General features: G+C 41.7%; 1 long non-coding RNA gene across 1 annotated transcript in view; it reads right to left on the reverse strand.

The window, feature by feature from the left end:
- Nucleotides 1–22,460, reverse strand: part of LOC147024356 (uncharacterized) — a 98,097-nt gene that overhangs the window by 22,639 nt on the left and 52,998 nt on the right. Inside the window, exon 2 of the long non-coding RNA XR_015058816.1 lies at nt 2,784–2,912. This is a non-coding gene — a long non-coding RNA (uncharacterized LOC147024356). The remainder of the gene's footprint in view (nt 1–2,783; nt 2,913–22,460) is intronic.

Raw genomic sequence — 22,460 nt, forward strand, 5'->3', positions numbered from 1 at the left:
GGCAGACACGTGAACAAACATGAACGCTACGTTGCGTTCAGTTTTTTAAAATATATTAGGTTTTTAGGGCAAAATTTTCTCGAAAAAATTGTTCGGATTCCAATTTGTTCAAACAATGGGGCGTTCGGATTCTGGGGACACCACGGTATATTATAGTTATAGTATATTCAGTCATATATACTGGGATATTTTTATTTCAGTAAAAAAAGAACTGGTAAATATACCCAATCGTTACCGTCTGTCTGGCCGCAAGTTCGCCTTAGGGCCCCCCTGCGGTTGCCTTACGGGCACCTTGCGTCTGCCTTGAAAATTCTATGGCCGCCGCAGCGACGCCCTAAGGTCACCGTGCGACATCAAATCAAAGACCATATGGCACCCCCACATTTTCGGTCTCCACAATTTATAAATACGCCGTGCGGCTACCCAAAAATTAAAAACATATGTGACTGCTACATTGTGTGACCGTGGAAATACTGCGGCAGCCGTATAATTGCGAGGGGCCGCAGATTTTAGAGACTCCATGGCCGCTGTGGCAAATGTGACCTCGGCCTAACTGAACACACCCCTGGACATCTCAACAGCATACAGTACATACAAAACACCACCAAAAGGACAGTTTTTAAAATTAAAGATTTAAAATATTAATCATGATGTTTTTTTGTTGTTCTGAAAATGTACCTTGTTCAGTTTTAAAACGTACATAAACTCAGAGATGTTTGGTGTACGAATGTATTTCTCTCAGCAATTTCCTGATTAATTAATTACAGACACAGGTATTTCACGACCAAGCCAATGTTAATGTTTATTTATTCACATAACGTGCATCAAATGTCCATAAGTTTGTTTATAAGTTTTGAAAAGTCGGGCAAAAAACAAGTTTTTTTTTGTTTGTTTAAATGAAATATCACTATTTTCTTTCCTCTGCATTATGAGAACTAGTGCATGCCCGTACGTGCGTGCAAAAAAAAAAAAAAACTTTCAAACCACGTGCCAGAAACAACAACCACACAGGCCGTTCCTTCGCTCTCGCATGGTTGTACGTGCAAAAAAAATATATATTCAAACCGCGCGCCACAAACAACAACCACACAGTGCGTTCCTTCGCTTTCGTAAACGATGATGAGATTGTGGAATTGTGTTTATCTATAAATACGCATAAGAAATCGAGAAATTATTATAATACATTAAGTCATCACTATCAGGAAGTCCATACGTTGTAACCCGTAATGGGGAACGCGCTCTAACTTGGACATAACTTGGGAGCCACTTGTCCGATTAATTTCAAACCTTGAAAAGGCAAACAAACAGAGATTGCTAGAATTGTAGATTGAAGATAGATGCTGTGGGTGAAAAATGCCAAGCAACATGTCCTGTCATTGGTAACTGAGGATCTCTTCCCCAACGGCCACGCCTACGCAGCAACGTGTCCTGTCATTGGTAACTGAGGATCTCTTCCGCAACGGCCACGCCTACGCAGCAACGTGTCCTGTCATTGGTTTGGTAAATAAATGGACGTAACTTGGGAACCACTTGTCCGATTAATAGCGAACGCAGTGAGCTTCATACTTAACGCGTGCACGTGAGAGAATAGGAAACAACAACAACAACAACAACAACAACAATACCCCCTGGCTATTTGGAATCCGTGTCGTTAGCTATGATCTTTTGCTTCCGGTTGTTTTTAAACGCTGTGCGGTGTATAAACACGATTGGGTTTTATTAATATCTTGTGAATATTACTTAACGCGTGCACATGAGAGAATAGGAAACAAAAACAACACAATACCCTGGCAATTGTCAATCCGTGTCGTTGCCTATGACCCTTTTGCTTCCGTTTTTGTTTTGTTTCTGGGTTTTTTTTTGTTTCCGGTTTTTGTCATGGGGAATGATGCATGCCGGGAGATAAAGGCATCGTTGGAGACATGAAATACCCAAATAATATCAGACATGGTGTATATTTCCTCCACTGATTTTAATAATGATACCTCCCGCATCATCAAAAAATAATTTTTAATCCTGATTTACATTATTTGATCGCTGATTCCGAATCCAGGCCGAAGTAACCGGAAATTGCATATACAGTTGTGAACAAGTTGTAGGTAAAGTCAGAAGCGAATGTAAGAAGAATACTACGTTCACTTCTAGTATTTATTTTTTTAGATGAGATCCTGTTCTAGGCGGTGTAGTTGTCGTTGTGAAGGTAATGTTGAGGTAATATTAATTTAGATGAGATCCTGTTCTAGGCGGTGCAGTTGTTGTTGTGAAGGTAATGTTGAGGCAATATTTATTTTTTCACAGCAAAAAGACTTTAATTTGATATATTTAAGAAGCGAATGTAAGAAGAATTCTACGTTCGCTTCTTGGCTTTGCCTCTTCCATATTATCAAACCTTGAAAAGGCACATCCTCAGGTCCCCAGCAATATACCTGGCAAGTTTCAATTAGATCGGACCAGTGGTTGTCGAGAAACAGCGGACACACACACACACACACACACACACACACACACACACACACACACACACACACACACACACACACACACACACACACACACACACACACACTGCTGGAATTATGGATATAAGATAGATACTGTGGGTGAAAAATGCCAAGCAACGTGTCCTGTCATTGGTAACAGAGGTAAGTTAGGTAATACAATGTACATTGCTGGAATTATAGATAGATTAACAAAGCTTCATTTGACAGTGTATATTAGACCGCTGGCATGATCGCTGTGGACAAAACATGTGTTACCTAATTTGAGTTGTAATCAAAATGTACCTGTTCACTCAAAACGGTCCCTTCATTTCATGACAGAAGATGCATTCTTCACTCTTCATATGTATATCAGAGGCCTATGAACAATCTGAGGTACGTGTCACAAAAAAGATGGCGGCAATTTCTGGATGGCTGGAGGGAAAGGAGAGAGAAGGCATGGCCTGTAGAATGAGCGGTGCGTATGACCCACCCAGACACGAATTCAGCTTTATATATTACTAGACGACTCGTGAACCCATTGGGTTCCCGTTGTGAGAGCGGTTGATAAAAAAAAAATCATTTCTGTAGTGTCGTGATAGAGATGCTTAGCAGGCAGACACGAGCAGGGGAACAGTCGAGCTGGGCTGTGTTGCACAAGCGCGAGCGCGGGCGTACTTTGCCCGCAGCTCTCCTTTATTACGTACTCAGTCCACTCACAAGCTGGGCGACTACGGCATCACTACGACGCCTCAGGCGGCGCGCACTCCTTATATTTCTGGCAGACACGATGCTCACGATGACCACTCCACCCATCATCATGCCCCGCCCCGCAGGCCCGCAGGCTATACCACACTCCTCCCTCCTAAAACTATGATTATTAAATGATCACCGTCATAATAAGCATAAACAGCACGAAGTACTACGGTACAACAGTAGACCAGGTACAAAAAAAAAAAAACAGCGAAGTATAAAAGCACATCACATCATATAACGTGTGGAAGCGAGCTAGTGGAGCTGCAACGGCCAGGTTCCGAAGACTGAGGTGCACACAGCACCTACCAAACTCTGACCGCGTTACCGATATGAAGCAGCAAGGCGAGAAGCACAGCAGCACTACACAGCGGAAACGCCCCCAGGCGGCTCATGCTTACATGGCCTTCGGCGAGGCCGCGGCGACCTCCCGAGCAAACCTCCCCCGGCACCATCAAACGCCTCCGGCCCACAAGGCGGCACATCTCCCCCAGGCAGACCTGAAGCAGATAAACATCCCGAGGCCAGAAGCCCGCTGTCTGGAAGCCATGGCGCCAGCGCCAGACTCGATTGACCTTTGATGGGGACGCTGAACAGCGCCGCTGGCTGGATGCAACCAATGCTCCACAACAACCCACGCACCACAATCAGTTGAGATGCCAACGCCCGTCTAAACGGCCCTGAGTGAACACAGAGAGCTGCGCCCCCGGCGCCAGGCACGTCTGACCTTGCCGCAACCAGAGGTGGGGGTAACGCTGACCAGCGCACCAGTCCTGGCTCCGAGTGGGCCTCCGAGACCCACACGGCAGTTAGACGGTAGCAACTCCATTCAAAGCACACTTCAACCATAGGCTCGTCATAAATCAATAGGAATAACATTGGAACCATTGCAAACTCATTTTCCCATACAGCGCGTTCTTTCGGCAAAATCCCTGCACATGACAAAGCAACTACCCATGGCCCGGGGCAATGGAAGGCCAACCAAACCTTTTTATTCGCCACCACCGCTCCCAAAGCCACCACATCACATTGACCATACTGCAAAACCCATCGATTGATCTCCGCCAAACCCACTCTCACACAGGAACTGTTGGCATTTATTTCAACAACGTTAAACCGCATCACTCGAACAATGAAAAACAAATATGCAATGAACAGCAACCCATAACCCACATCACGAGTCCGTCTCTTGGTTATCGACTCGATGTTGCGACTAGCGACTTCCTTTAACGCCACGGGCTCACCGCAACCCGTTGAAACTTCCCGAACAACACAGGCGCACCTCGCACCACGAACGCAGCCAACGCGCGAGAGCTCACCGCGAGAGCTGGCCCAGCTCCCGCTGCTTCCGCACCGCACACCACCATTGCAGGCAGCAATGAACGGCCGCTCCATATAGCCTGCGGGCATAGCCTGCGTGGTATAGTATAGTATGGTATACCATAGTGTGGTATAGCCTGCGGGCCTGCGGGGCGGGGCATGATGATGGGGGAGTGGTCGTCGTGAGCATCGATGCGGCTCCCGCCACCAGAACCTCGCCCTCGGATCTCGACGAAAGCATCGAAGAGAGCACCGGCACACCTGGAGGTACGAACTGGAGATCCAGCCCGAGGTGCGCCAGCCAGTCCCGACCCAAAAGGGCGGGCCCCTCCCCTTGCACCACGAACCTCGGAAGCGCAACCCGCTGGTCCCGCTGGGCAATCACGACGTGCGCCCCGCCAACTGCCGGCAGCGCTTCACTGGCATACGTGTGCGATGCGAGGGCAGCACGAGTGGACTCAACTCGACACCCGATCAGTGCCCCGATCACTTCGACATTCACTGGCATCGGTCCTGTCACCGTAGGACCAACTGAAACCAGGCTCAACATGGGCAGCATCAGTGCCCCGGTCACCTCAACCTCCCGTGCCACTGATCTTGTCACCTCCGGATCAATTGGAAGCAGGTCTAACACCGGCAGCATCTCCCGCTCCGGGTCGCTGGAATCTCCGTGCCCAGGCTGCAAAACTTGACCCGGGGCGTTACCGTGCACGCCATGCACCGAACACCATGCCGGCAGTAGGTCTTGACCCGGGACGGAAGGACCGCTTCGCACACCGCCATCTATGACTGTAACGATGGGCGATGACTCTCGGCACACACACCGTAGACGTCCTCGAGTGCTCAGACCGCCGTCCGAGTGATTGCATTGCAACGCTCGCCCACGACCCGTGCCGCAGACCGTGCGCGCGGCCGTGCGCGCCTGGCACATCGCGCTGACCTCCGGACCATCTGCTGCACACTGACCATCGAGACCCCGGACATTCTTCAGAGCTTGCGCGACGTCCAACGCCGCGTTCGAGCCGAACCGCGTGTCCTCGTTCTTTAGCCGTGGCTTTGCAGAAATCATTCCCCTGATTTGTCGTGCCTCAATAAAACGAACACTGAGCGCGGCCGTTGCCCACTCGACGTGGCCGAAGTCGACTCCGACGAAGGCGGGCACGCGTCCGCGCGCCGTGCCCCGACTCCCTGTTATGCCTGAGCTGGACCGCGCTGGTGAGCCTCCTGGCTCCGGAGCCTGTGCGCGCGCGAGCGAACCTGCGACACGCTCCTCGCGATGTGTACTCCTCCGGAACCTGGAACCGCGCAAGGTGCGCTGAGTTACTCGCTGCCACTCCGAACCCAGCCACCACCCTGCACACGCCGATCCGAAGATCCTCGTCGCCAACTGTAGTGTCGTGATAGAGATGCTTAGCAGGCAGACACGAGCGGGGGAACAGTCGAGCCGGGCTGTGTTGCACAAGCGCGAGCGCGGGCGTACTTTGCCCGCAGCTCTCCTTTATTACGTACTCAGTCCACTCACAAGCCGGGCGACTACGGCATCACTACGACGCCTCAGGCGGCGCGCACTCCTTATATTCCTGGCAGACACGATGCTCACGACGACCACTCCCCCTATCATCATGCCCTGCCCCGCAGGCCCGCAGGCTATACCACAATTTCAAAAAAAAAAAAAAAAAAGATAGCTCCAGCGAACTATACCACTGAGGTTGTTTGCATTGTTCAAATTCTCCCGAAGAGTACTTGACTGAATCGGGAATTGATTTTTTAATAATTTTTTTCGTTGCCCGATTTGAACGAAACTTGATATTGCGCGTCAATGTGAAGAAAAAAAAACTGAGAAAAGAAAGTCGAATAAATTATTGTGCATAATCTTCTAAACACAATTTTATTTATAAATGAACACGGAAATATTAGATCAAAATGGCGATGTTTATTTTATGCTTAAAAATAAATCGTTCTTTGTCTATACTAAATGCTTGAGATTTTTAAATAAATCATTTGAAGAAAAAAAAAGGATAGGTCCAGCGAACTATACCGCTGAGGTTATTTGCATTGATCAAATTCTCCCGAAGAGTACTTGACTAAATCGGGAATTGATTTTTTTAATAATTTTTTTCATTGCCCCATTTGAACGAAACTTGATTCTGCACACCGCAGGCGAATAGTGAGTAAGGTGGCACTAAAATATTTGTGATATCTTGTACCGTTTTGCCTGTATTTCGGGAACATACATACATAAATACATAAATACATGCAAGATGAGAGTTTTAGTAACATATAGATATGGTGAGCATGATGATGAATGTTCCAAACTTCACAATACCACATAAAAGTCACTCAAGTACTACGAGGTCCATTATTGCTATCGGTTGACTATGTAAGGGCATATGGTGCTCCTGGCCAATTATAGCACATACAAACCCTCATCGTAGCCTACCGAGCTGGAACCACAGTCTATTGAAAAAATATAAACACACCATAAAAGAACCACAGTTCTGTGCCACACTTTTGCAGTAATGAAATATTTATTAATTTCCATGCTTTTAATTCTTGCTTTTAGGATGAAAAAATACTGCATAATGCAGTAAATTTTCTCTCCAACAAGCGGTTTTGCAAAACATTCTTCCATTGCTCGTGAAAGTAAATAAGTAGTTTTAGATTTGAAGTTCTCCTTTTATTTTGATAACAAGAGCATTTTAGGCAAATGTATCTCAGTCATGTGCAGGACTTTGACTTATTTTGGGTTGGTAAGAAACAGACAAGGAAAACCTTCATTTGGCATAAGTGGGACGTCGGCTTGTGACTCTGATCGTAGCAAAACAGTGGGGCAAAATTACCATCCACTATTTGCACACTAATGTCTAACCAGTGGAGAAAGAGACAATCGAGCAGTTTGCAAAGTTTATAGAAGCCAAAAGGCATGTATTTACAGGGAAACACAGTTTACACCAAAATGATTTTGCCCTTAAACACACAAAACCCCATAGTCAGTCACCTTATCATGAATTTACACACAGGCATCTCAGTCACTCCAGGGAAACAAGATAACCAATGGGATAGTCAGAGAGATAAACAAGGCAGGGCTTATTGACAACCCCTCGCTCACCTTACGTAAGCCTGCGGCTTATGTTGGGTCCAACGTGAAAAGGGGGAGGAGGAAATAGAAGAGAAGATGATGGTATGATGCACCGTGTGGGGGAGAGATGTGGATGAATGCTTCATAATGTGGAAAAGGAAATTGTGTAATTAGTGGATGGGAATTTTGCCCCACTGTTTAGCTATGGTCAGTCATGAACCGACATCCCTCTTATGGTATCGCTCGGCCGTTCTTGATTTATAGTAGTGCAGTGTCTAGATCATGATTCCCTATCTTGGGGGGATTAATTTGCCAGTAAGGTAATGTGGGAATTGGATACAAAGACGCTACCAAATTTAATCGTCTAAGATGGCATCCGTGGTTATGTGGCAATCCGGAAAGCTGCGGAGTTATCTCTGGCTTGTCGGCTTCAGGGTCAAATGTTGGGAAGCGGGTCTGAGAATCCTCTCGGGACCCAGTCATAGAAACTCTACACCCCTTTCAAAATTTTCACCTTTTGTTTCCACATAGCCTGGTATTAAATTGCATTAAATCAGACTTCTTCCACCTTTATTTACACATCGTAACCCACCACTTCCAAGTGAACAACAAATTCTACAAATTTCAGAAAATTAATTAAAAATACAAAAACTAGAATACCTTGGTTGGATGTGTCCACCCCCCTTATAATATCAATTGTAAATTAGCTCAGGTGCAACCAATCACCTTAAAAATCACACACCAAGTTAATTGCCCCATACTTGTGTTAAATTGTTGTGATTGTGATTATTTCAGAATAAAATCAGCTGTTCCTGTAGGTTTCCTCTGCTGGTTAGTGCATTTCACAGCAGAGACCCAATCATGAGCAGCAATGAGCTTTCAAAAGACCTCCATGATAAAGATGTGGAAAGGCACAGATCAAGGAGAGAGATTGGGACCATAATCTGTGCAGAGCATTGGTGCTGCTTAAGCAGTCTCCTTGGCTATTGAGCACAATCCTGGATGGGTCGCCACTCCAACACAGTATACCAGCATGCTGGCATTCATTTTGCCGACCTCGGAAGGATGACAGGCCGAGTTAACCCCACCTGGTATTAATTCAACAGCTGAACGGGATTTGAACTCTGGACCCTTGGATCCAAAGCCCACCACCCTCACCATTGAGCCAACACCAGGGATACTGATCAGGGGATGGGTATAAAAATATGTCAAAGGCCTTGAATATCCCTTGAAGCACAGTCAAGACAATCAAGAAGTGGAAGGTGTATGGTGCCACCAAGACCCTGCTTAGATCAGGCCATCCCTCCAAACTGGTTGGCCAAACAAGGAGGAGACTGATCAGAGAGGCCACCAAGAGGGCAATGGCAAATATTAAAGAGCTACAGGACTTTATGGCAAAGATTATTCACTGTGTGTATGTGACAACAATATCCAAACACTTCACAAGTCGAGCCTGTATGGTAGGGAGGAAAGAAGGAAGCCATTACCTCAAAAAAGCCCACCTTGAGTCCCATTTGAGGTAGGCAAAGAAGCACTCTCCAGATTCTGAAACATGTGGCAAAACGTTTTGTGTTCTGACAAAACCAAGATGGAAATTTTTTGCCCAAATGCAAAACGTTATGTTTGATGCAAATCAAACACAGCACATCACCCAAAGAACACCATCCCTACTGTGAAGCATGTTGATGGCAGCATCCTGTTATGGGGATGTTTCTCATCAGCAGGGACTGGGGCACTTGTCAGGATAGAAGGGAAAATGGATGAAGCAAAATAGAGAAAAATCCAACAGGAAAACCTGCTGCCCTCTGCAAGAAAGCTGAAATTGGGACGGAAGTTCACCTTTCAACATGACAATGAGCCGAAGCACACAGCCAAAGCTACACTGGAGAGGCTAAGGAACGAAAAGACAAATGTCCCTCATCGTGGGGCAACTTAGCTAAATATAGCATAACAATTGTGCATTTTGTGAGGAAAGCACCAAATTTGGCACACTAGTAGCGTAACATATTATGAACAGATTTGGATATTGCGCCATCTCAAAATTTTTCATGGCAGTGGAAAATGGCTGCCACAGCCATCAGCGGCTGAATTTGAGATGGCACAATATCCAAATCTGTTCATAATATGTTAGGCTACTAGTGTTCCCAATTTGGTGCTTTCCTCACAAAATGCACAATTGTTGCCCCACTATCATGGCCCAGTCAGAGCCCCAACCTAAATCCAATCAAAAATCTGTGGCATGACTTGAAGATTGCTGTCCATCAACACTCCACACGCAACCTGACTGAGCTTGAACAGTTTTGTACAGAAGGATGGGCAAATATTGCCTAATCAAGGTGTGCAAAAGTTGGTAGAGATCTATCCCAACAGAATCACAGCTGTAATTGCTGTCAAAGGTGCTTCCACCAAATATTAACTTGGGGGGGGGGGTGGAGGGGTGGACACTTATCCAAAGAAACATATTCCAGTTTTGTATTTTTAATTAATTTTCTGAAATTTGTGGAATTTGTTTTTCACTTGGAAGTTGTGGCTTACAATGTGTAAGTAAACATGGAAAAAGTCTGATTTAATGCAATTTAATAGCAGGCTATATGGCAACAAAAGGTGAAAAATTTTAAAGCAGGTGTAGACTTTCTATCGGTGCTGCATTTCGTTTTTTTTGCTTTCAATCTTGCTTGATTGTATTTTTTTTCTACATATCCTTGACATTGTATTCCTACATAACATGAATATGAAACTAAATAACTGTAGAGTATGGTCGATTTTCTCATTGATTTATGCCAATATATTGAACATATCAGGCGCTATATGGTGATGTATTGTGAATGCCAAAAAGGCGAAATTTCAGTACAATCCACCCACACCTTCCACTCCACTACCCCCAACCCCCCCCCTCCCCACAAACTCCATACATTTTTCTCCTCTCCCTTTGCACTTATCTCCTCCAAATGACATTTCTCTTTATTTGCTTCTTTTCTCAAGCTACCCAATCCCTTTCTTCTCTTAATTTTCACAACAAAATAATAGTTTATGCCTGTAATAATGCAAACATTACACCATGATAGTATTATCATTTAAAACAGCTGAACCTTTCTATCAGCCAGGCATATGATGCCATTTACAAACAGATAAGATAAACTATTCATAAATGTTTTATTTGGCACTATCAACAGGTCTTTTTTCCAGTCTTTCTAATTCACAGTTTTCCAAATCTTCCCCAACAGTAAAGTTATTTGACATGTCTCGTGCCCACATTTTATTGCATACATGTGCCGAATGTGAGAGTAATGCGTCCAGACATTTTTGAGTCGAGGACTCGGACAGACGAACAGCAAAGACAGACAGACGGACTGACAGAACCCAAAATATATGCCCCAAGCCAAGCTGACATCCGGTTAGGAGCTAATAAACCAGAATTTGTATTGACATCTAACCCTAGATATTTTCTATAGTCAGTCGTCATATAAATAAAGGGCTTCTTACAGGTACATTATTTGAGCTGTAGCCCACAAGCAGTGGAAATTGTGACCTACACATAATGACTGTCTTTATGAGCAGTCGTTTCTAATCAACATGCTTGACATTTGACAGCCTAAATATTTTTCAGATTAAGAAATGGTGGGCAGGCAGGATTGCTGAGAGTGACGTACTGTACATTGGTCTCAAAGCTGTCAAGCCTGGGTTTGAATCTCGGCCCAGCTATAAGCTGTCATTCCAGTGTTTCACAGGTAGCGTGTTTCATCAATGTGTGTTCTGTCCCTCAGATGGATGTTAAACTGGGAGTCCCACCTGCCAGCATTAAATGGTCAATATTAAAGATCTCACGGTGACATTCATAAAGAGTAGGAGAGCTATTGGCCATCGTCAGAGGCTGCCTGCGAGCACCCGAGCAAAATTCCCAATTCCTTCCCTAACTACTGCTCGGAAGACAATGGCAAACCACCAAGTATAACCCTTTCCAAGAAAAACAAAGTCTTTAAAAACTTTAAAAACAAGTCTTTAAACATCTGTTCATAAAACATAGGAAGCTCTGAACAACTAGTTTTACGATATGTTGCAAAGGATCGCTTTTATTTGGAATATGCACGTGCCTATCGGGCGATAGCATATTTCTGAATTTTAATGAAATACAAAAGGCGAAAAGCTTCTCAAATTCACATTCCTCAGTCATTCGATGTCAAGCATTTCCCTTGAGCTTGAGCCACATTTTGTTCACAAGATTAGAATTCAGAAGCTTTGACAAGCATGAAACCCCAAGTACAATACACCTTTCAAGGCTCCTTTGAATGTCACCAACAAATCTCTAAAACGATAATACCTAAGCATGAGAGTAAAACAGTTTCGGTTATCCACCCTGAAAAACTTGCAGAAGCTCTGAAGTTTCCAGACGTGCTCACTCCAAGGAGGGGCAAGTCTCGAAACGTCAGGGCTTCTGTACGTTTCATAGCGGATACTCAAAACTGTTATATTCTTAAGTTTTTGTATACTTTTGCATCACCAACTCAGATTGCTAGTTCTGTACTGGAATTAGCAACTACCTTAATACCTAAACATAGCTGACATTGTTTTTTTTTTTGTTTTTTTTAGCAAATCTGGTTTAGTGGGAATAACACAAACATTAGAGAATAGAGACGAGGAGAAAGAGAGAAACAGGCAGTCTTAAGCTTGCTAGTTCTGCCAGCAGTGACGTGCTTTTTATGGGAACCTGATGGAAAGTGCGTGAATCAGGCTCTGACACCAAAACACAAAAAGATAGCGACAAAGATAGATTCTAACCTTTGGTGCCGCACAGTTTGATCTCGGCTTCAGCAGCTGCGAGAAAGTTGCCTGCATTATCTTTCTCAGGCTCCCATGCCAAGGAACAATTGAATTGAGAACACGAAGCAAAGCAGCGAACGAGATACATGTTCGCAACCTGCCATTCATCATGTTCCACTTGAAGCCACAAAACGTGGCCACAAGATTGGACCACAACCCCAGTGTACCTTATGTCCAGTTTTTAAACAATGATCATTGATTTTCTCACCATTCCTGGCAACACCGATTTCCCAACCTAAATTGGTAATTAATTATGTTCAGTGAAGCAGAATTAAGATCAGTGCCACTTCTACAGGAGGAATATTGTGGGTTGCCCTCCACTTTGACACATCCTTGACCCAGAAATTGTAGCAACATTGATTGTTGGCAAGAACCATCCATTTCATAATAATGAGTGCTGCCATTCGCATCTGACCTCTCTTCTCTGTGTTTGATTCCCCACCTGACTCGAACTTGCGACCCTGGTGCTTTGCAGACAGAGCATTGCATCAATTAGTGCAGTACCTTTCAAAGAGATTTTACATCAGACTTCATGTGTGCTATCATTTGATTGTGGATATTAAATATCCCAGGTTGTCATTCCTCCCAAATGCCGATGACACGCAGGCATCCTGGATAAATTCAAAATTTAATGTCTTCACCTGTCACCTGTGACTTTGGCAAGGTCATTGGAGTCATAGCAAGGCATCACTACAAGAAGCACATTGCTGAGAAAGTACAACAGATTTGTAGCAATAGGAATTAATTGGAACACTTAATTATTAAAGGAGATGGGCCAATGCAAAAGCCATCACTTCGCAATGCTCAAAAGTAGAGCTGCAAAGTGATGAATTTTATCAAGAAAATAAAGTGCTTGAGCTTGTTATTATGTATTAACACTAAACTTTATTTTGTACTCAGAAAAGTATGCATCCCCAGTGACAGGAAACGTTAAGGTTAATCTACCAATTTAAATTATTTCATGGACTTTCAAAAGGTTTATTGTGTTGCTCTCATGTTGCAATCAGAGCGAAAGTTCTGAGATACTTAGACTACCCACCGGGAAATGGTGGTGCAACATCGGGCGGCAGAAGTTCAATTTGTCTAAAAAGAGGAAAAAATATCCTGCTTGCGAAATAAGATTTGACATCAACATTATTCATGCCTGTTCTCCCATCATTTTAAAGAAAAGTGAATGTTGAGCTTTTCAAACACAGAGCAGGAAGTGGCCACCATAAATGGGAAGCAGACAAATGACAGACATCATGGTGTTTGTCCATGCGAAAGTACAGTGGAAGGTTGGCTGTATAATCTGAAATGACCATACGGCCAACCTTCCCCTCTACTTTCCTAACAACCATATCAAAGAAGTGATCACTTAAACTATTGGGTCTCACTCTCAGCCATGATCATTCTTCGGTAAACTACATTTCAAAGTTGGCCTCCAAAGGCAGTCACCAACTGGGCCTACTCAATTGTGCAAAGTCCATTCTTGGCACAGCTAAACTCTTCTGCACCTACGATGCCTTCATCTGCAGCTTTATGGAATACTGCTCTCTCCTCTGGGCAGGCCCACCTGCCTCACACCAAGCTCAGCTTGATGCTGTAGAAACCAAGGCTCACATGTTCAATGGAATCTCCCGCAATGAAACTGAGTCAATGGGCCTATCACTTTATCATTGCAAACAGGTCAGTGGTCTTTCTGTCTTCTTCCGCCTCATTCTTGGTCTTGTACCCTCTGCCCCCTCCATACTATGTTGTCCTTCCCCTCCACCAACTCCCTCAGATATGTGCAGGGCTCATGCAATGCACCAGCCTCCCCAATTTATTGAAACTACCTAAATCCAGCATCACTGCTCATCTCCACTCATTTGTTCCTTTTCATGCCTGTAGAACCAACTTCCACATCTTCCACAATCTCATTCTTCCCTCCAGGTCTTCAAGACAGCTATTCACCACCATATCAGATCATCCTCAATCCAAAACTATGATCTTTTCTACCCTCATTACCCTACCCTACATCCTCCTCCTTCCAAATTTCCAGTTTTCTCTTCTTGAGAGTTTTCTTCTATTTCCATCCTGTCCACCCCATGAGTCCTTTCCTGCCCCACCATTGCTCCCCACACCGATTGTTTGTCCAAGTCTCTCTCTATTATGTCCTTCAACTTCACTGTTGGTGTACCCACCTTCTCTACTATTCCTTTTGGCCTGTAACGTATGATCCGTTCATTGTAGTAGCTCTTCCACAAGCCTCGACTCTGTCTTAAAAAAAAATGTACACTGTGGGTGCAAATATATTGGGACCATCAGATGTTGCAATTTTACAAGTTTAAGTTTGACCGGCTCTTGATTGCTCAAGTCACATTTGTAAACGCTTGAACTGGATGCACTGCAAGATAAAGCATCAAGTGATTAACTATTCAGAGACCTTCCAGCCAAATAGATCAAAATTGCTGAAAATATTGCTGCTCGATGCCTATCGCTGTACATCATTGGTGTCCTATGAGTGATGACTTGTGTCATCATTGCCTTAATGTAGTGTGTTATCTTTGGCCATTATCTGATCAAACAGTTCATCAATGCACACTAAACAAATGGAAATGTCAAGATAATCATTTGATCAATTATTTAGTTTAAAATTGGATGAAATGCCACAAGAGAAGGCATTTGCTGATATTTTGATTATGTTCAAACTGTTTACCTCCTGTATTGTATCGCTTCATTTGTAAGGAGAATCAATCAGTCATGCTTTGTTGTGCAAGGATTTGCACGGCAAACATACTATGCAGAAGTCAAAACACTTTCACGGTTTGTTTGTGGTCCATCTGCTGTTTCTTGTCCTCCCAGATCCCATCGATATTCGTCTTAAACACTTGCTTTCATTGAGACACTGTATGCAAATCAGCAAGCAGACAGTTTTTGTGCATAATCAGTTAAGAATGTGTTGTGCCATTTAGTGATTTAAATATGGCCGTCATTTTTCCTTATGATATCAATAAAACCCAAGATTTTGAATATGCCCATGTAAAGATGTGCAGATGAGTTCATCTGAGATTGGGTCACAATGGCAGTTCCATCTTCAGTACTATTTTTCGTGTGATTTGCCAATGTACGTGTAAGCAAAAACAAAGAAACAACCAACTGAACTCAGGTTGGTAGTGTTTACCATCCAATAAGCGAACTATTACACTTTTGACAAAATTATAACGATTGGAAGAAAAATTTGCCATGCAAATACTTCCCATTATCATAACTTGTACCTTTGGGTTTTGTTCATGCTTTTTTTGTGTATCCATTATCGAGGCTCATGGAAGAGCTAGAGCAAAATGGAAAGGGCAAACACCAACAGCAGGGTATAAATGAGAGTAACATACTTACATCAAGGAGAGGGGGAGGAGGACACATGGGATCATGAACAAGCTGCACAAGCTGAATGAAACACAGCAAGAAGAGGAATGAGAAGGTGGGGATCAGAAAGAAAAGGAACAAACCAACCCACAATTGACATGAACTAAAGGCCTGTGGAACCAACTTCCACATCCTCCTCAATCTCATTCTTCCATCCAAGTCTTCAAGGCAGCTGTTCACCACCATCTCAGATCGTCCCCAATGCAAAACCATGATCTTTTGTACCCTCGTTACCCCACCCCAAGCCCTTCTCCTTCCAAATTTCCAGTTTTCCCTCCTGAGAGTTTCCTTCTATATCCATCTTGTCCACCTCATGCATCATCTCCTGCCCCCCCCCACCCCATTCCTCCCACACCCATTGTTTGTCCAAGTCACTTTCCATCTTAGTCTTCAACTCTGCTGTTTGTATTCGCCCCCCTCTCTCTCTCTCTGCTGTTGCATCGTGATCCTTTCAGTGAACTCATATTAACTCTTCCATAAGTCTCGACTGTGTATACAAAATTAAACAAACAAAGTGAGGGAGAGGGGAATAAATGACAATAACCTGCAAAAAGAGAATGTTTTATCAGTGATGAAAGATTTTTTTCAAATAAAACACAAGCAGCAAATGACTATATATATATATATATATATATATATATATATATATATATATATATATATATATATATATATATATATATATATATATATATATATATATATATATATATATATATATATATATATATATATATGTATATATATATATATATATATATATATATATATATATATATATATATATATATATATATGTGTATATATATATATATATATATATATATATATATATATATATATATATATATGTATATATATATATGGGTGTATATGTGTATATATATATATATTTATATGTGTATGTATATATGTATATATATATGTATATGTATATATATATATATATATATGTATATGTATATGTATATATATATATATATATATATATATATATATATATATATATATATATATATATATATATATATATATATATATATATATATATATATATATATATATATATATATATATATATATATATATATATATATTGGTTCAAAAACAGCAAAAAAAATTCAGATGTTGTCTCCACAAGCCTTAACTTATTCCACTATGATTCAATAACGTGCATAAAAACATTTAAGTTCATCGGAGGTGATTTAGAGGTCGCTCCATATGACGACTTTTAGTTTCATGAGTTGGTTAAATTAGGGTATGGTCAGGTACAATTACAGGTACTTCTGGATGTGCAAGGTGGAAATGGAGTGCATTTTCTAACTCTATTGGGTCGATTTACTCTAAGAAATGACTGCAGCGACATTGAATTCACTCAAATTTCGAAAATATGACCTAAAACAAGATTTATCATTACTGGAGTTGAGTAACTAATCCTACTCATTTCGATATTTTATAATCTATAATTAATTTGTTGTCCGTCCAAACATTTCTTAGAGTAAATCGACCCCACTGAGTTATAAAATGCAGTCCATTTTCACCTTGGAAGTTCAGAAGTGTACGTATTTGCATCTCACCATACCCTAATTTTTCAATCAATGGAATTACAAACTATTAGAATATTTCGTCTCATTTACCAAATACCACTATCATCCCCGCCTCTATTGCTGTCTCCACTCCAGCCTGAATTTATTTCGAGCCGGCCCAACATCCAGTGTTTTAGATTCAATGATTCACGAAAAATATGTTAGTTATTTATTTAGTTATTATTATATTAAATTAGGGTGTGGTGAGATGCGAATCCATACACTTCTGAAATTCCAAGGTGAAAATTGACTGCATTTTCTAACTCAGTGGGGTCGATTTACTCTAAGAAATGTTTAGACAGACAACAAATTAATTATAGATTAGAAAATATCGAAATGAGTAGGATGAGTTACTCAACTCCAGTCATGATAAATCTTGTTTTAGGTCATATTTTCTAAATGGTAGTGAATTCAATGTCGGTGCAGTCATTTTTTAGAGTAAATCGACCCCTAGAGTTCGAAAATGCACTCCATTTCCACCTCGGACATCCAGAAGTACCCGTAATCGTACCTGACCATACCCTAATTTATTCAAGTCATGAGACTAAAAGTCGTCATATGGAGCGACCTCTAAATCACCTCCGATCAAGCTAAAAAAAAAAATGTATGCGCGTTATTGGATCATATTAGAATAATGTTAAGCTTGTGGAGCAACATTCTATTTTTTTCGACTTTTTTGGACCACCCTAATATGTATATATACACATATATATATATATATATATATATATATATATATATATATATATATATATATATATATATATATATATATATGTATATATATATATATATATATATATATATATATATGTATATATATGTATATATATATATATATATATATATATATATATATATATATATATGTATATATATATATATATATATATATATATATATATATATATATATATATATATATATATATATATATATATGTTGTAAGCATGAACCAAATGAAAATAGCTTAAAGTCAAGCATTGGCCAGACAACCACCATGAGCCTGCTTTGCATTATTAAAATCTTCCACAGATCCAGGGTAAGTCTGCATGAACAACAATTCTCCTCAAACTCAAACATAAAAGTCCACATGAACTTTCTTCACATGTGTTTAAATTTTTTTTTTAAATCGTCCCCAATTTTAAACTAAATAATTGATCCAATGATTATCTTCACAATTCTATTTGTTTAGTGTGCAATGATGAACTGTTTGATCAGACAATGGCCAAATATAAAAGACTACATTAAGGCAATGATGACACAAGTCATCACTCATGGGACACCATAGTTTTATTTTATTTTTTTCACATGTGTTTAACCACACAAACTCGGTGAACTTTTCCAGTTTACATTGGGCACCACAAAACGAATACGTCATAAGCTGCTTTGAAACAGAACTGGCCACTGTGAAACAGGCATACACAAGCAAAAGAGATGGAGCTGTAATTTATTTTACTGGGTAGGAAACTTATTTATGTGTTTGGCAGCTTGGCTGCCAGGTAGCTATCATTTAGTTGGGCACAACTATGCTGCTAATGCTGTGCCCCTATACCAGTACATTAATGCTCATTTCACCGACCTGAGAAGGATACCAGGCTGAGTCAACCTCACCTGGTTTAAATTCAGTGGCCAACAGGGCTTGAACTCAGGACCCGAAGATCCCAAGCCAACCACACTAACCACGAAGCCAACAACAAGCTTCGGCAGGACACTGTGGTGCCTTTAGTGAAAGGGTTTCCAAATGAACATTGCTCGAACTAAACCTGCTGAGATATGTTTCACGTACAAGATAATCCTTTATAATAAAAACAAGTCTGAAGACGACAATGGTTAACGAGCGGTATTTGACGATGTAGATTGTTTCAGAAGTGAAGGATGAGACAATGAGATAATTTTTGACCAAGTTATAAAAATGATCAACATGACGGGGTATGGGTGACAGGTTATTAGATGCAAAATGTCGAAAACCTGGTTTCGTTCACCAACTTTCAAAATTTTGCCTTTGCATAACTTTTAAAGGTCACAAAACAATGTTGTGGACATTAAAATAAGGAAACAGGATACGTGCTATAGCTTATTGGAGTTAGTTCGTCGAAGAAGGTTGAAACCCTGGTTCGATTCCCACAACTTTGAAAATTTGACCTTTGTGGCCATTAAAGGTCAAAGGTCAAGGATAATGACCTTTGGTGCAAAACTTCCTCTGGAACATTCCAGGAACAATATAACATCATATAGGCTATATGGCATTTCGCACTCCTCGGATTATCCATACTTTGATGAAATCAGCGTAAAAACAAACTTGAAGGGGGCGCCACGGGCAAGGTGTTCGAGATAGAGCAAAATGGTTTCAAGACTTTGGGTGGGGAATGACCTCAATATTATGCATAAAAATATTGTCATCCTAGCTCTCAAAGTTTGGGCGGTCGTATGATTTTTATGTCAAAATTCACAATTTTCTAAGTTTTTGACCTTGTGATCTTGACCTTGGGATGAAAATGAAAAATCGGACAACAATAAGTTTTAGATAATTCATTTTGCTATTCAAATACCGAAGAACCCATTCCATTCAGTCAATTCCCTAGGAGGAGATAGATTTTTAATCCGACTACCCCCTAAAAATGGCTATTTTTGGGGCATGGCTCTGCCCACAATGGGCGTAGCACGCCTTCATCCAGGAAAACATAACGATATATTGATATCGAACACATAACGAAGTTTCATCAAGATTGGATCAAAGTCCACGGAGTTATTCTCTGGACAGACAGACACAGACAGAAAGACAGACAGACAGAGACACAGACATAACGAATTCATCCCACTCTGGGATGCCACATTCCCAGAGACACATTCCAGAGACAGACAGACACATTCAGGATGCCCACTCTGGCTGGCGCTCGTGAACCAACATTATTTTCGTGCCATAAAGGAGCATTGGGCTGCCGAGGCAGTTTCATTGGCAAGGAGTACATTCCTGGATGGGTTGCCACTATGACATTGGTTACCCCAAATGGTCATTACCCCAGTACACTGGTACTCGTTTTACCAACCTCAGAAGGATGACAGGCTGAGTCAATCAACCCCACCTGGTGTTAATTCAACATTGAAAAGGGGTTCAAACTCAGGACTCTAAGGTGCCAAGCCAATCACCTTAGACACTAAGCCATCACCAGTCTTTAACATATAAGATAATGAAAACTTTATTGTTTTCTGCTTTCCTTTATCCACATACACTGATATCCCAGGCATGTTGTTTTCCTCTTCTTACTTTTATTGCTTGAAGCTCCAATGTTAATCGATAGTGTGCTAATCTAGGGGCTGGCAGGATGGCTTAGAGGTATGCACACTGGCCTCTAAAGTGTCTAACCTAGGTTTCAATCTCAGCCCAGCTATAAACTGTCCTGCCAGTGTTTTACAGGCAGGGTGATTCATCAATCCGTGTATTGTCCCTCAGAAGAACGTTAAACTGGTGTCCCGTTTGCCAGCATTAGTTGGTGGACGTGAAATATCCCACGGTGTCCTTGGTGAAGAGTAGGTGAGCTATCGCTGACAGTGGCACTATAGTCAAATTCCTAATGCCTGCCTTAACCACTTCGTCAAGCATCAGGCCTAGCCAGCCGGTTCATGAAAAACTTAGCCAAAAACTTCCCCACCCCACAAGAACATGGGAATAATTGGGGCCGTTAAAGAAGAAAAAGTGTATTTATCGTCCAATTGATTTGATTTTAATTACCTTCATGAAAATTTGGTGAAATCTGACTGTGCAATCTGCCTGTATGTGATTGAAGATCAAGTAGAAAGGGAGAGAACATGAGGTGTCAGTGGGCTGTCGTCTTGAAGGGATGAATGAAACAACATGAGACAAACATACTAAGGAAGATAGTTTGTTGGGTGAAAGAAGAGGTGGCAAAATAATAATAGCTATGAGGTTCGGTTTTGTCATGGAGTGCATGTGACCTGGACGTACAGGGCATAGGAAAAGGGATGAGAGGGCAGGAGGAGAAAGATAGCAGGCGAGATGGTACAACACTGAAAAGCCATCAACCTGCTGGCAGTAATGTGCTTTCACCTTTACCTTCTTTAATGTTTCATTCCCTATCTTTTATTTTTCTATTATTTTGTCATCTTATGTACTCGCCATTTTTTTTTAAATCTTCCTTTGCAAATCCTGCAATCTCTCAGGATATTTTTCTTTATCTTTCAATTATGTCAACCAAATGCCTCACAATCTCTAAAACCAACTCATAAAATTTGGTATTTGCATCCTTAACTCCTGCCTGCTGTCAACTTTTCCCATTTTTGAACCACAATGTGAACCATGCCTGCCATGGCTTTCTAAATGCTGCATGACATGAGATAAAGAATACATTTAATGATGAGCAGGAGATAAAACAATGGAAAATGTGATGTTAAGTGAAGGATAAAATGACACACTGTGATCGTGCTGTGCACACTGTGATTCAGCATGGTGTGGCACAGTTCACTTCATGGTGCAAAATGAAATCATGCTTCAATGGTGTTTTGGTAGAAATCTCCAATTCCATTACTTGCTTTTTCAAATTACCATCCACTCAACTTTGGCATTTTATTCATGCCATGGCCGTAGGCCGAGTGCGTGAGTATTGCGATGATCGCGTCTGTTTGTTTGTCTGTTTGTCAGCAGAATCACGGGATAACAAGGGCAGCTAGAATTGCCAAACTAGGCAAAGAGCTTCATGTTGTGAATGTTCAACTTTGACCTCACAAGGAAAAAATATAAAATGGAATTTATTACAGAACTGCATTTACTCATGCTGCGGCAATAGGCTGTCACTTGAGTGTCACGGTAAAAGTTCTTTGCCAGATTTGACGAATCGAGATGTTCATATTGGAGTGATTCTGCAGACAAACAAACATAGAGACGTGTGGATGGCGATACTCACATGACTAGCAGAGACATCAAAAGAGTAAGCAGGCACAGATAGCTCAAGAGACACCGTTTGAGAGAGAGAAGCAACTTTCACAGGTCAGCGATCTCCACTTAAAGTAACAGCAATCATG

The sequence above is a fragment of the Eptatretus burgeri genome, chromosome 6 (assembly GCF_056783735.1).
Source record: "Eptatretus burgeri isolate ZD-2024b chromosome 6, Ebu_testis_v1, whole genome shotgun sequence".
Taxonomy (NCBI): domain Eukaryota; kingdom Metazoa; phylum Chordata; class Myxini; order Myxiniformes; family Myxinidae; genus Eptatretus; species Eptatretus burgeri.